This window comes from Rhincodon typus, chromosome 5, assembly GCF_021869965.1.
Source record: "Rhincodon typus isolate 14 chromosome 5, sRhiTyp1.1, whole genome shotgun sequence".
Classification (NCBI taxonomy): Eukaryota; Metazoa; Chordata; class Chondrichthyes; order Orectolobiformes; family Rhincodontidae; genus Rhincodon; species Rhincodon typus.
In genome coordinates, this window is record NC_063336.1 from 49,129,765 (window position 1) to 49,142,478 (window position 12,714).

At 38.9% G+C, this 12,714-nt stretch overlaps 1 protein-coding gene across 1 annotated transcript in view; it reads left to right on the forward strand.

Moving 5' to 3' along the window:
- Window positions 1-3,524: 3,524 nt before the first annotated feature.
- The window catches only part of bach2b (BTB and CNC homology 1, basic leucine zipper transcription factor 2b), a 242,504-nt gene continuing 233,314 nt past the window's right edge, over window positions 3,525-12,714 (forward strand). The window contains exon 1 of the mRNA XM_048597425.1: window positions 3,525-4,012. The gene's annotated coding sequence lies outside the window, so the exon portion shown is untranslated. The remainder of the gene's footprint in view (window positions 4,013-12,714) is intronic.

The window sequence follows — 12,714 nt, forward strand, 5'->3', positions numbered from 1 at the left end:
AGGAATGCCTATTTTCACAATGATAATATTACTCAATTTCATCTCTGCCTCTGCTCATCTTTGCCGATATCATCAATCCTTTGTTACTCTATTCTTAAATATTCCAATTCATTCCTGGTTGGTATCCAATGTTTTATCCTCTGTAAATCTGAGGTCACCTAAAATTCTATTGTCCTTACCTTTACTTGCTGTATGTCTTATTCACCTGTCACCCTGTGCTCACAGCTACTTGCTAAACAATTACTTGATTTTAAAATTACCAACCTTAATTTCAAATTCGTCCATGGCATTGATCTTCCCTATCTCAGTAACCTCCAGCTCCATAACCCTCTGAGACAGCTGTGCTCCTAAAATTCTGTCCTCCTAAATATTGATGATGTAGATCGCACTACCGTAGGTGTCTGTATTTTCAAATGCCAAAGCTCTGGGAACTGGAAAACCTCCATAAACCTCTTTGTTTTGCTACTTCACTGTCCCCCTTAAAGATTAAACAAAACATTCAGATCAAACAAGTTTGTGGCTATCTGCCTCGATTTTCCTGATGGAGCATGGTGCCAAATATTGCATTAAGCACTTTTGTAATATATTTTTTTTTTAGTTCTTTAATGGATTGTGCATCTTGCTGGCAGGTCCAGCATTTGTTGATCATCCTGAACTGCAATTGAAACATTTGGCGCTGCACTACAAATTGCTTTAGATACTTATAAATAATTTGGATTCAGAGCAGAAATAAATTGTTAATTTAGCAGAAGATATTAAATTAGGAAGGTCAATACATTCTAACAAAGCAGCTAAGGAATTACAGAAAGACCTTCTCTTGAAAGTCTTCTGCATTGGAAAGACAAAAAAAATTTACTTTAAAAAATACTATTAAACTAAGAGAGGAGAAATTTTGAAACAGCTCTGTATCTGAGTATAAAGACAAATTGTCTATATTCAGTCATTGTGGACCAGCAATGAAAACAAACAGAATGCCATGATCTTGGCAGAATTTAAGTTTGAGATCATGATGCTGAAGCTGTATGATGTTCTAACCAGGTGTAGGTTAAATATTGTGTTCAGTCCTAGTTATCAAGGTACAAGAGAAATATCCAGTTCCTGGAAGTTGGTTAATGAAGGGTTATAAGGTAATGTCAGGAGTTTGATGACTGAATTATCAGGAAAGAATATTAAAATTGAACTTGTAAGTTCATGTAAATTGGTATTATACTGCAAATTTGCATTAATTTCTGGATTTTCAGCAAAACTAGTAGATTGAAAAGATAGAAAATAAGTAGCATTTTGCAGTTGTAAATAGTAATGTTCTGAAATATTTGCTAAAATTATACCAATGACTTAATGCTTTCAAGCACTTTGTCTTAAAAGGAATCCTAAAAAAGGAAAACTAAAGATTGTCCACTTCAGTCTAAAACATAATTTAAAAAGCAAAGGTAAACTTAATGTCTGCATGCTGTGGCATCAAGCAAGATGAGTTGGAGAGCTTGGGCTAAAGTTTTCTGACTTGAACTGCCATTTAAATATACTTCCCCAATGACAGTGTGGAACCTCTGAATTTCCCCTTAATTTTATGCGCATGTTATATTTTATCAACACACAATCAATTTATTAAAACTATGATATTGGGAGATTTCAAATACTTTGTTTCTCCATGGGCAACATTGTTTGTAAACAACAAAGAATAGTGATTTCTGCTGATATAAATTCTGTTTTAAAAATTTCCTTATTTATAGAACTCATGATGTCCCTTTATCATTAGAACAATTTTCTTCCCTCTTAATCCCTGCCTTTTCCTTCTCCTCTCCTGAAAGCATTTATTAAGTTAATTTTCATTTGATATTCCCATATGTCCATTTTAGCGGGAATTATGACAGAGTCTGATTAACTCTGGTTGCTTTCCACTTTCCCAGCCCTGAAGCCCTGTCATGGCTTGGTACTATGTGGCATAAAGTGACTCAGCATAATTTGGGGTTTGTAATCTGAGACTATACAGCTCTTTACTACACTAGTTTATCCATCTGAGAAATGTTGATAATACGTTGGTAACATACCTAAGTGGTGATTTAAAAGCCATCATAATCAAATCTGCATATGTTGTAAAAGCAAACTTTTGCTTTACTTTTGTAGTTTTCCGGCTAATACTTATCCAATTTTTGACCCTTCGCAGTTAAATTTATTTGATTATTTTTGTGTGGCTAGAGTCTTGGCAGTTTCTTTAAAATAACATGCAAGACATAGTTTACCAGGCAACCACACACAAATCATCGTGTGGGTACCGTGAATGAGAAAATGTTTTCTTGATATCAAACATACCCCGCACTGAACACTGTAACATTTTCCACTGTAAAGGTCACTGAGGAGAATAAACGCGCCCACTCTAGGATTTCTACAGTACCCTAATCCCGAGGTTGAAGTTTATGGACTTTAAAAAAGATGAGCTTTATTATACTGTTGCTCAAACCCGGTACAAACTCAAAGCAAGCACTTCCACTGCTTAGGTAGAAATATGACAAATGAATCGATATCTTTGTTAAAAAAAATCGTTGATCACAAACGAATTGTTGGTTTCACCGCCCGAAACTTAATTTTATTAGAAAACTTAATTTCATATTCGATGCACATCAGCCAGAATTTTGCAGTCGATCATTTGCTTACGCACTAATTATGATGATCAAATTGGTTTTTCGCAACGAATTAGTTAAAACTAATACCGAATTTCATTGACAAGTCTGTGTAAGGGGTTTGTGAAGTACTGTTAACCCACTATACGCAACCGATTGTTTATTCCCTGGCCGCGCAAGGTGCGACTGAAAACAATGTGACTGTGAAGCGTTCAGATTGTATTCGCAAGTGGTGATATGAAGAATGCATTAAAGTATATAGTTTCCAAATAATAAACGAAGCAATAGATTAACAGCACATAGTGCATTATGTTTTTGCAAGCACTTTATGTCAAGCAGAGTGGAACATAGCAAGGGGAGGGAATAAAGCATTTAGGAGATTTTTGTTTGCAGGTTGCGGCAGCACTTCCACGCTGCGAGAGTGCATGCCTGAGCAGAATGAATGCGATGGGCTAGGGGGTTGGTTAAGGGAGAAAGAGACTGTCAATCACTCAAAGGGAAACGAGCACGAGAAAGAAGTAATGCGTGCACTGACGCGACGCGCGCCCTCTTCACCATCCCCCCGACCCCAAGTCACCCCGCCACCACGCCACGACGAACGCGCGTGCGCCAGTCAGAAACAGAAACCACCGCACATGCGCCCGGCGGACAGCGAGTGATGGAATCCCGACGAAGCGGAGCGGAATGCACGCATGCGTACCAGGTCACAAAATCTTCGGAATTGGAGGGGCGTGCACGAAGAGCCCGCGGCGCGGACGATGGAGCGGGGTGGGGAGGGGGGGGGGTCTGGGGGAGGGGCTGTGGGTTTTGTTGGTGATGGAAGGGAATGAGAATGGGCGGGAGAGCGCGCCGGTGGCCGGGCGCGCGCGCGCGCGCACGGATCGCGAGCAGGAGTCGTATATTCGACATTCCCCTGGAGCGTTCCCGGGGTTTGCAGCGGCGGCGCGTGCGTCATTCTCTCTCACTCACACACACACACACACACAGCGTCAGCAGCAGCTGAATGTCAACAAGAAATGAAACCAAGTGAGAGTGAGTGAGAGAGGGAGGAGGAGTGGCGGCGTTGCACGGCGCAGGGTGGGGGGCTCGCTTCGTGCTCTCTGTCTCACTCTCTGTGTACAGTTCAAGATTGCAAGCTCTTCACGTCCACGTTGTGGAGAAAGAGAGAGGCAACTAACCTATTGGAAAACATAAGTCAAAAACACGCCGCTCGCTCTTTCTTTCTCCCCACCCCACACACACATTCAAAACAAGCCAGCAGCCGCGCTTGATTCACCTCAGCTCCGCTCCCTCCGCCGGTGCCCAGGCTCGTTTTGGAAAGCACTTGGCGCACAGGATCATGAGGTATTTGTATTGAACTTGGAGCTGGCTTGAACATAGTCGAAAGTTAACCGGTAAGGAGAATGCAATCTGTTTATTTTTTAAATGTGGTTGGGAGGGACGGTTGTGGGTAAGAGGGGAATGTTCGTGACCTCTGTGATACAAGTGGCCGTGCTGATGTGATTTGTTGTAGAAAGAGAGGAGGCAAACCAGCCGTACTGACAAGCATGGTTGCTGCTTGTTGGTTCGAGCTGTCACGATGCGGACATGCTGAGTAAAATTGGAGCACAGTCCGAGCCGAGGCCTTGACCGAGCTCTAAACGGCAGCAGAAAAAGGCATTAAAAGCCTACCGCCTTGGCATGTTGCTCCAGATTCTGCCAATACAATGGCATTCTGCACGGATCTTGTTCATGTTTTGTCTTTCAGAGGTTTGCTTGTTGCAAATCACACCTCAAAGCATCGTGTTGTGAACATGCAAGCATTTTGCACGAATACGCATTCAATATGTTTGGTAATGGCAACAACTAGACAAATGTTGGCAGTTTCTTTGTGCAGTTGTGAATAATATCGAGTATGTTTTCATGTTCTTTACTATCGGTGCCTGCATAATACAAGAAACAAGCCTGAAATGCAGTGTCTGTGACAATGTATTCTTTGTATATATAAACAGCAAATGTGTTCGGAAGTCTTAACGCAATGATGACCATGTTTACACGAAAAGGATTGTTTATCTCTGTAACTGATTTTATTTGTTCCTCTTAACAGTGGCGTTGAGTAAAGATCGCGATTGCTAAGTCGATTCAGTTTATAGAATTAGGAGAGTGACCATATCTGGAATAGCTCAAAGAGATTACGCGGTATCCAATTTTGTCAATGAAAATATATGTATTGCTGAGTGCGCGACCGAGATCATTTCAGAGCGCTCTGGCTAGCTGCTTGCATACTTTCGTTGCAACTTGAACCATCTTAAAAATGCCTGGGTTTTTGCAAATGCTCCACGAGCTAGAGCTTATTCTCATAATAGCATCAGCACCTTGAACAACTATTGTGGCTATTTGTTTCCTGCATTTGCTGTTTAACAGTGACGATAGCAAAATCTAAGCTTAAAATGTATACATATAGAGCCGGATATTTTTTTTCGGGAATGTCCTGCCAGGACTCTTTTAATCATAATTAGAGCTTCTAATGTACGGGCTTACTACAATTTTCCATGCACTCAGTGTAGTTGTTGAATGAAATATCGCCATTCTGACAAAAGAACTCGCTGTATTCTTGTTTATGCGCCCTTGTGGAGCTAGAGATACATTGACAAGAATAGCAATGTGTAAATGACCTGGTGCTGTCATCTTGCCGCTATCAACCTAGATTTGAGATGACGCTGGAGAATACAATTTTGAAACTGTATGACACCAAATAAATAAAAATTCTCTACAAAGAAGGGCGTTTTTTTGTGTCCTTTATGTAATTAGGAGGTAGTGGAAGAGTAAGTATGACTTTGGGTAATATCTTGAGTCTGGATTGTTTACAGTCCAAGCTTCTGGCGTCCTCCATGGTCTTGGCCAAGGTTCCAGTGTTGTAGAATAGGACCAATACGGCCATGGTCCAAACTAGCCCCTATCCAAGATAACTCTTAAATAAAAATTTGACATTGCTTAAAACTTAGACCGAGGCAATATACCAGACAATTGAGATATTTAGGCAGTAGATACCAAAATAAATTTCAGAATTCACCGCGACAAGCCAACTGGAATAGGTAACGTCTGAATTCATATAGCTATTATTGTGCCAAGATGAGACACAGAAGGGGCAAGGCTATGTCAATGAATGGAATTGCTCGGTTATGTGATCTAAATCTTAAGATTAACAGCAATTTGCTCTCCACGTTTCCCTATTTTTTGGCGGATATGTTCAGAATGAGGCAACTAGAACAGAATATGCTGCATATTGATTTTCTGGTTCAACTAAGAGTGCTCACCATTAATTCATGAATCTCGCTTTTAAAAAAATCATAAACCCTAGTATCCAATACATTGGTGCCAAATATGATTCCAGTAATTGCATTAGTTTTACCAACATTTTATGACAATAGACTTTTGCACAGAAGCAGTAGATGGAAAGGTTGCATTTTAATTTATATGTTAACATTACAAAAACCTCCAGAAAAGATTAATTCTGGAATGACCAGAAGTGGATATTTAATATAAAACAAATGCCCAGTTTATGTTTTAAATCTAACAGCATTCTAAACAAAAATGAAGAAATTTGGCAACATTAAAGGGGCAGCAGATCATATCTACAGGTAAGCTAATGTGTGAACAAGAAACATTGAGATTGTTAGGGATAACGTTTCTGATATTCGGGTCCAACGATAAACCTGTCTTTCTGCTGCAGAGATAGTAGGAACTGCAGGTGCTGGAGAATCTGAGATAACAAGGTGTAGAGCTGGATGAACACAGCAGGCCAAGCAGCATCAGAGGAGCCGGAAGGCTGACGGATTTCTGAAGAAGGGTCTAGGCCCGAAACGTCAGCCTTCCTGCTCCTCTGATGCTGTTTCTCCTGCAGACATCGACTTCACTTGTGTATATATAGCGGTTTCTGTTTTTATTTAAGAATGGCAGCGTTTTGTAAAATAAATCCTTATGCTACTGTGTCAATGTTTGGCAATCCTGGACAATGTTATTCTCCACTTACCCACTCCACCGGAATAGACCTTATAACTGCAAAAATTTTAAAAATGTGCCCGAAGGTGCATTGAATAATGAGCTAAGAATACCTTCTGTAGATCGAAACTGAAACTCCTTCTTGCTTATCTATTTTATTTCAACATGTGACAATGTGTCAGGTACACTTCTGGAAAGTTATATTTTTAAAACTCGAAATCTAAGCATTTATGCCTCTAATTGTAATACGAATGGCTGATTGTTTCACATAAAATACACAATATCCCAAAAGGTCGTTTTTCGTTTCTACGAAGATTTGTGGACTAAGTTCACGATTTGTGTTTTATTGGATTCCTCGGAGTCATACATAGCGATGGACCGATGGCAATTATCTGTATTGTGTATTACCTATAAAATATTACACACCCATTGTCTTGGAAAAGAGAGCTTGAACGGACACTTGAAAAGCTCTCAACTAAATAATTGTTTTGAAAACGGTCATATAGATGTACACAAGGGTGGAGATAATCGCCTTTTGCACAACTGAGTGTCGTATTGTTTACTAATCTGTGGTTTTAAAAGCAATCACTCAAAGCCGTGATAAAGAGCGAGCGGTTTGCTGCTTGCCAGTCGAGTTGTGTGTAAATCAGTTATTTGTACGCTGTGTTGAGTTGCTCCCGCAGTTTGTCTGTCTCTGTGCGTGCGGTGACCGCGCGTCAGCACTTTCAGGAGTCCTGCCTTGCTGCTGACTCACCTGCGCACAGACCAAAACGTGACGCCTGCTCCTCCTCCTCCCCCTCCCCTCAGCTCAAACTCCCACTGAATCATCGCAACCCACTTACCGGCCGGTGGCCGCTTTGATTGACAGGCCGCCATTGCCATTCAGCAGCGACCACTGGCCTCTGAGCCTGGCTTAGTGGAACCAATAAGGCCCGCGAGGCGCGGGTCCCTGTGCTGATTGGAGGGCTGGGTCAGCGGATGGAACGCGGTGTTGCAGTCATTGTTGGCAGCGTTGTAAGCGCATTGTTGCAGGAGCTGAGCGTTCGGAAACAGCGAGCTGGCGATCGCCATCTCCCCCCCTTCCCTCCCCCATCACCCGTGATCGAAGGGCAGCGGGAGCCCATGTGCCTGCCACCCGCGCAATCAATTCATCAACCGTGACTGTACAAAACCGAGGGAGGTCAGAGCTGATCACTGGTTTCCGCCACTCAGTAACCAACTGGTGACTCATCAGCATTGTTGTTACTGATAACATTGTGATGAAACGCTCGGTTGCATCCCCAGCACTTGATGGTGAAAGGTCGGAAAATATTACAGCACCTAAAAGCTTCTTGCCGACCAGATCTAATCTTTGTGAATTGCGCGTTCCACACGTCCGTGGGGGCAGCCTGATTTCGCAGGCTGGTTTCATTAAAATGAGAGTGGCACTGTCTTTGTATTCTTTCAAGCAGTATATATTACATAAATAAGATTAGTTAAACATCTTAAATGTTTTCAAGACGTATGAAAGTCTTCGGTTTTTTTTTGGAAATAGTACCTGCTGATCCACTGAAGCCTCAAAAGACTTATTCACCATCCAACGTAAACATGCTGTGTTACATATCTTCCATAGTGACTCACTGTTCACAGCTATAATTCACACCAGCTGGGTGAAATGCAAGAAAGTGAATGAGCATAACAAAACACGAAATTAGAAAAGAGGGTTTAACCAACAACTTATAAAATGCAAATCATGGCCAAATAATGGCATAATTAGTCAAAGTTGACAAAATTGTGTCCCATTGGGAGGACTACCACTCCAATACAGTATAGAGACAGTGTTAGACTGACGCAGGCGCTATCTTTGGGATGAAGTGTTAAACTAAGGCTCTGCACGCCCTCCTCGGTGCGTGTACTGGATCTAATGGCATTATCTTGAAGAGTTGAGGGACTTTTCTCTAGCATCCTGGCTAATATACTTCATCCAACATTACTAAAACCTACAAAGTCAAACAGTGTTAGAAATATTCAGCAGGCCTGGCAACATCTGTGTAGAGGAAAAAATATTTCAAGTGAATGTGACTCTTCAGAACCCAGAACAATTTGAAATAAAACGTAAGTTTTTCTTCATAGATTATACCAAACCTGGCTAAGTGTTTACAGCACATTTTTATTTTGAATTTCCATCATATGCAGTATTTAGCTTTATCACTGTGGAACTGATGTTTGAGACATACTGTATGTTGTATTAAGTTGGCTTCCTTATTTCCAACATTATACAGTAGTCACTACAATTCAAGGTACCTTATTTGGCTATAAGGTATTTTGGAATGTCCTGAGGTTTTAAAAGACTGTGCATAAATACTAGTATTTTTATCCTTTCAATTCAGTTGCTTGAATTCTGACTATGTCCTTATTATTCTCTTTTCAATTTCGTTTGCGGTGGCAGAGCTTTCAGCAGTTTTAGATTTGCACTGTCTTCTACCCTGCCGTTCTTCGCCACCTTCAATGTCATTCTCTGAACTAATCTATTCATTCAAATATTTAGTACTGCTTTTAACTACTTGTTAATCACCTTTTGCTTCTGAAGTGCCTTGTGATATAGTTTTGTTAATCATCATGGATTGGGCTAGAGTCTACAGGAATTATGGATTAATTTACTGGGTATTGCTGTAAGAAATGCGGGGTAAAAGTACCGAGAATTAAAAATTGTGTGTACTTTTCTTTGAATGAACATTTTATTAGCTTAAGTTTGAAATGGAGGAATAAAGGGCCTTTGACTGGCAAGACAGAAATGGACGAGTAAAGGGCCTTTGACTGGCAAAGCAGATGGAGACAGGAGATCATGCCTTCAGAATTGCAAGTACACTTTATGATGTTAAAATACTTTAAAAACAAAAGCAGTCTTATACATTCTATTGTGGCCTTTATATTGTGTTCATTTAATCTCTCAAGGCAAATTCTTTCTAAATAGTGTTTGATCTCCAAGATAAACAAGCCAAATACTAAGTCTTTCAGACAGTTACTTTGCAGAGATGAGAGACTCTCCCTCAGAGACAGCCACGTAGGTACCTTTTTGATCTATGAACTTGAACATTAGAGTTAGGATTAAGGTGTACAAACATGTAATCCTTGGAATATAGTGTTTCAGTCTGGAATAAACAGACAGTGTTTGTCAATATGATCTGATTGACTTGCAAAGCCATCTTAAGGAATTTATTGGGCTAATTATCTGGTGTCGTGTGCTATTCAGGCAGTTGTACATTGGCACTTGACTTGTTGGCATGTGGGTTTTGAAACTAACAATTTGTTATTTTTGAAACAAATTTGTAAAGCATTATTACATTACCTCCCTATTAGAAGTCTTGCTTATATTTCATTGTCTCACATACTTGTGATACTTCTCTGTTAATACTTTTTAATAAGTGTTGATACTCAACAAATTCTACCAGCCAAGGTTGAATTTTTTTCAAATGGTTGATTCCAAGTTTAGGTTGTACCTCTCCAGACTTCTAATTTCTCAACAGCTTGGTACAGTGGTTAAGACAAACCAAAAGAGTTCAGTAACTCTTATGTGTAAATGTAGGAAGTTATGCTTAGAATTTGCATAATTTACAAATTTCACATCTTCTAGTTCCATTAAAGATGAAAAGCAAACATAAGTGCTATATGTTTTAATTTACTCTCTTGAAGAACATAATCCACTATGCATCCCAAATTAATCTTTACCAAACAAAACCAGGGTACAGCTTTGACCACTCATTGACTTCTGCATTTGTTTTAAGTTACTACAGCAAGCAATCCATCTCGACTTAAGTCGTCTTACATCTTTTAATTCTATAGTATTAAAAATCAATTTTGTGCTCCAGATCACATCAGGAGGGCATATTGTGAAGTTTCACATGCTCAAATAAGGTTTTCAGTCAAGTTTTTGTGATGGTTATATCTAATGTGCATTGGAAGCACAGAAACAAAACTTTTACCCTAATTCTTCTATCTTTATTAAATGAGGCACTCTCAAACTTAGCAAGAAAAAGGTAATTTACCAGGTTTCCCATTAAATGTGATCTTTAATTTAGTGCTGGCAGAAGCACAAGTAACATGTAAATACACTTGAGGAAAAATGTGTAAAGACCATTTTAAGCAGTGTTCTCCTTAGATATTGTTCAGAGGTGCAGTTGCATACTTATGAAACAGCTGGGACTTGAACCTGGGACTTTTGGATTAGAGTTAGGGATGCTATCACTGCACCATCAAAGTATTCAAGCATTCTTCTTATATACTTTATAATCAGCCTTTTCAGAGATATTATTATATGCCTCTGGAGCAGGCAGGACTTGAACCTAAGTCTCCTGACCAGAGGTAAGTACATTACTGCTGTGGCCCGAAGCCTTGTTGTTAACTCAGTGGAATATATCATTAACAGGTGCTTGTAGGAGCACAAACAAAGACTTTTTTCAATTATTTCAAATATTTATCAATGAACTAACAGACATAAAAGTGTATGTTAGCTGAGGAAGTTGTAGATTCTCCGCTCACTGCATCCAATTTATGGTATTTAAAATGACTTTATACAAACAAGCAACATGCTTAAAGTTGAATATCGCATTCAAATTTTGGATAAGGTAAACAGAACAATCAAATAGTTGTTTTACTTCATGTTTGTTTTCTGCTGAATTTCAAAATTTTTAGAACTAAAGCAGTCAATTTTCGTTAAATTTATTTCCATCTGAACCTTTCTAAGACCAAATGTTTCTCAGCCACATGGATATAAATCAGCACCACCATTGTATTTTGCTTAAAGTTTGTGCTTCTAAGGATCACTTTGGTAAATTGATATTTATAAAAATTATGTGGAGATGCTGGTGTTGGACTGGTGTTGACAAGATCAAAAATCACACGACATCAGGTTATAATCCAACAGGTTTATTTGAAGACACAACCTTTCGGAGTCTTGCTCCTCCTTCATGTGTCAGTGAGAGAGGTGGCATCAGATACAGAATTTAAAAACAAAAGATCAAAGGGTCATAGAACTGATCTGAATGTGTTGAGCAAACAGTCATCTTAGGTTTGTTCAATACATTCCCATCAGTTCTATTACCCTTTGATCTTTTATAATAAATCTGTTGGACTATAACCTGGTGTCGTATGATTTTTGACCTTTTAAAAACAATGAATTTTTGAAATCAAAAGTAATATGTTTTGATTTTTAATATAAAAATAAAAATTGCATTCTATAATCACAGATTAGTCATGTCCTTCTCTTCACGTCAACAATTCCAAAGCCATGTGTTATTTTTTGTTCACATGCTGCAAATTGAATCAAAAACAACAAAAAACTTTGGATGCTGGAGATTTGAAATAAGAAAAGGTGCTTGAGAAATTAGGTGAGTCTGGTGGAATCTGTGGAGAGAGAAAGATAGCTTACATATTGAGTCCAATATAACCTCTTCAGAAAAAATGTCATTGTTCACTTTAAATTAAGTTAGTTAACAATTTGCAATTCCCATCCATCCTTATGATAAGAAAAGTGTGACTTTTGAACTATTTTTTATATCTCTGATTTTAATTTGTACTTATTTACCAAAATTTAAGGATATAGAAATAATATGATTGCATTTATGTAGCATTATTTATATCCCTACAGACTCCTGAACTATTTCATTTAATTTTTAAAATATAGTTGCAGTTGTTATCTGGGCAGATATGGTAAACAGTTTGCATGAAGCAAGATATCTAATACAGCAAATGAACAAATAACTGGATAACCTACTTTTGGTAGTGTGAAGGAAAAATGTTACATAGCCCTGGTATTCTTCAAATAGTACCATTGACTCTTTGATGCTCAGTTCAAGAGCTAACTGTGGATGTTTAATGACTCATTTGAAAGATAACACCTCTTAAAAACTCAACATCTTTGCTCTGCCTTGGTGTCAACCTAGTCCTCATGTTCAAGTCCTGATGTGTATCTTCAACCCATGATGCCCTGACTCATAGTGGTAAAATTGCTGCTCAAAGAATCAAAAGACTTATTTAAACTTTCTGGCTACTGATAATTGAAATAAATTGAGTAGGCACTTAAAAAAAACTGTGATGTTTGAATATGTATCACGCAATAATTTTGGATTTTATAGAG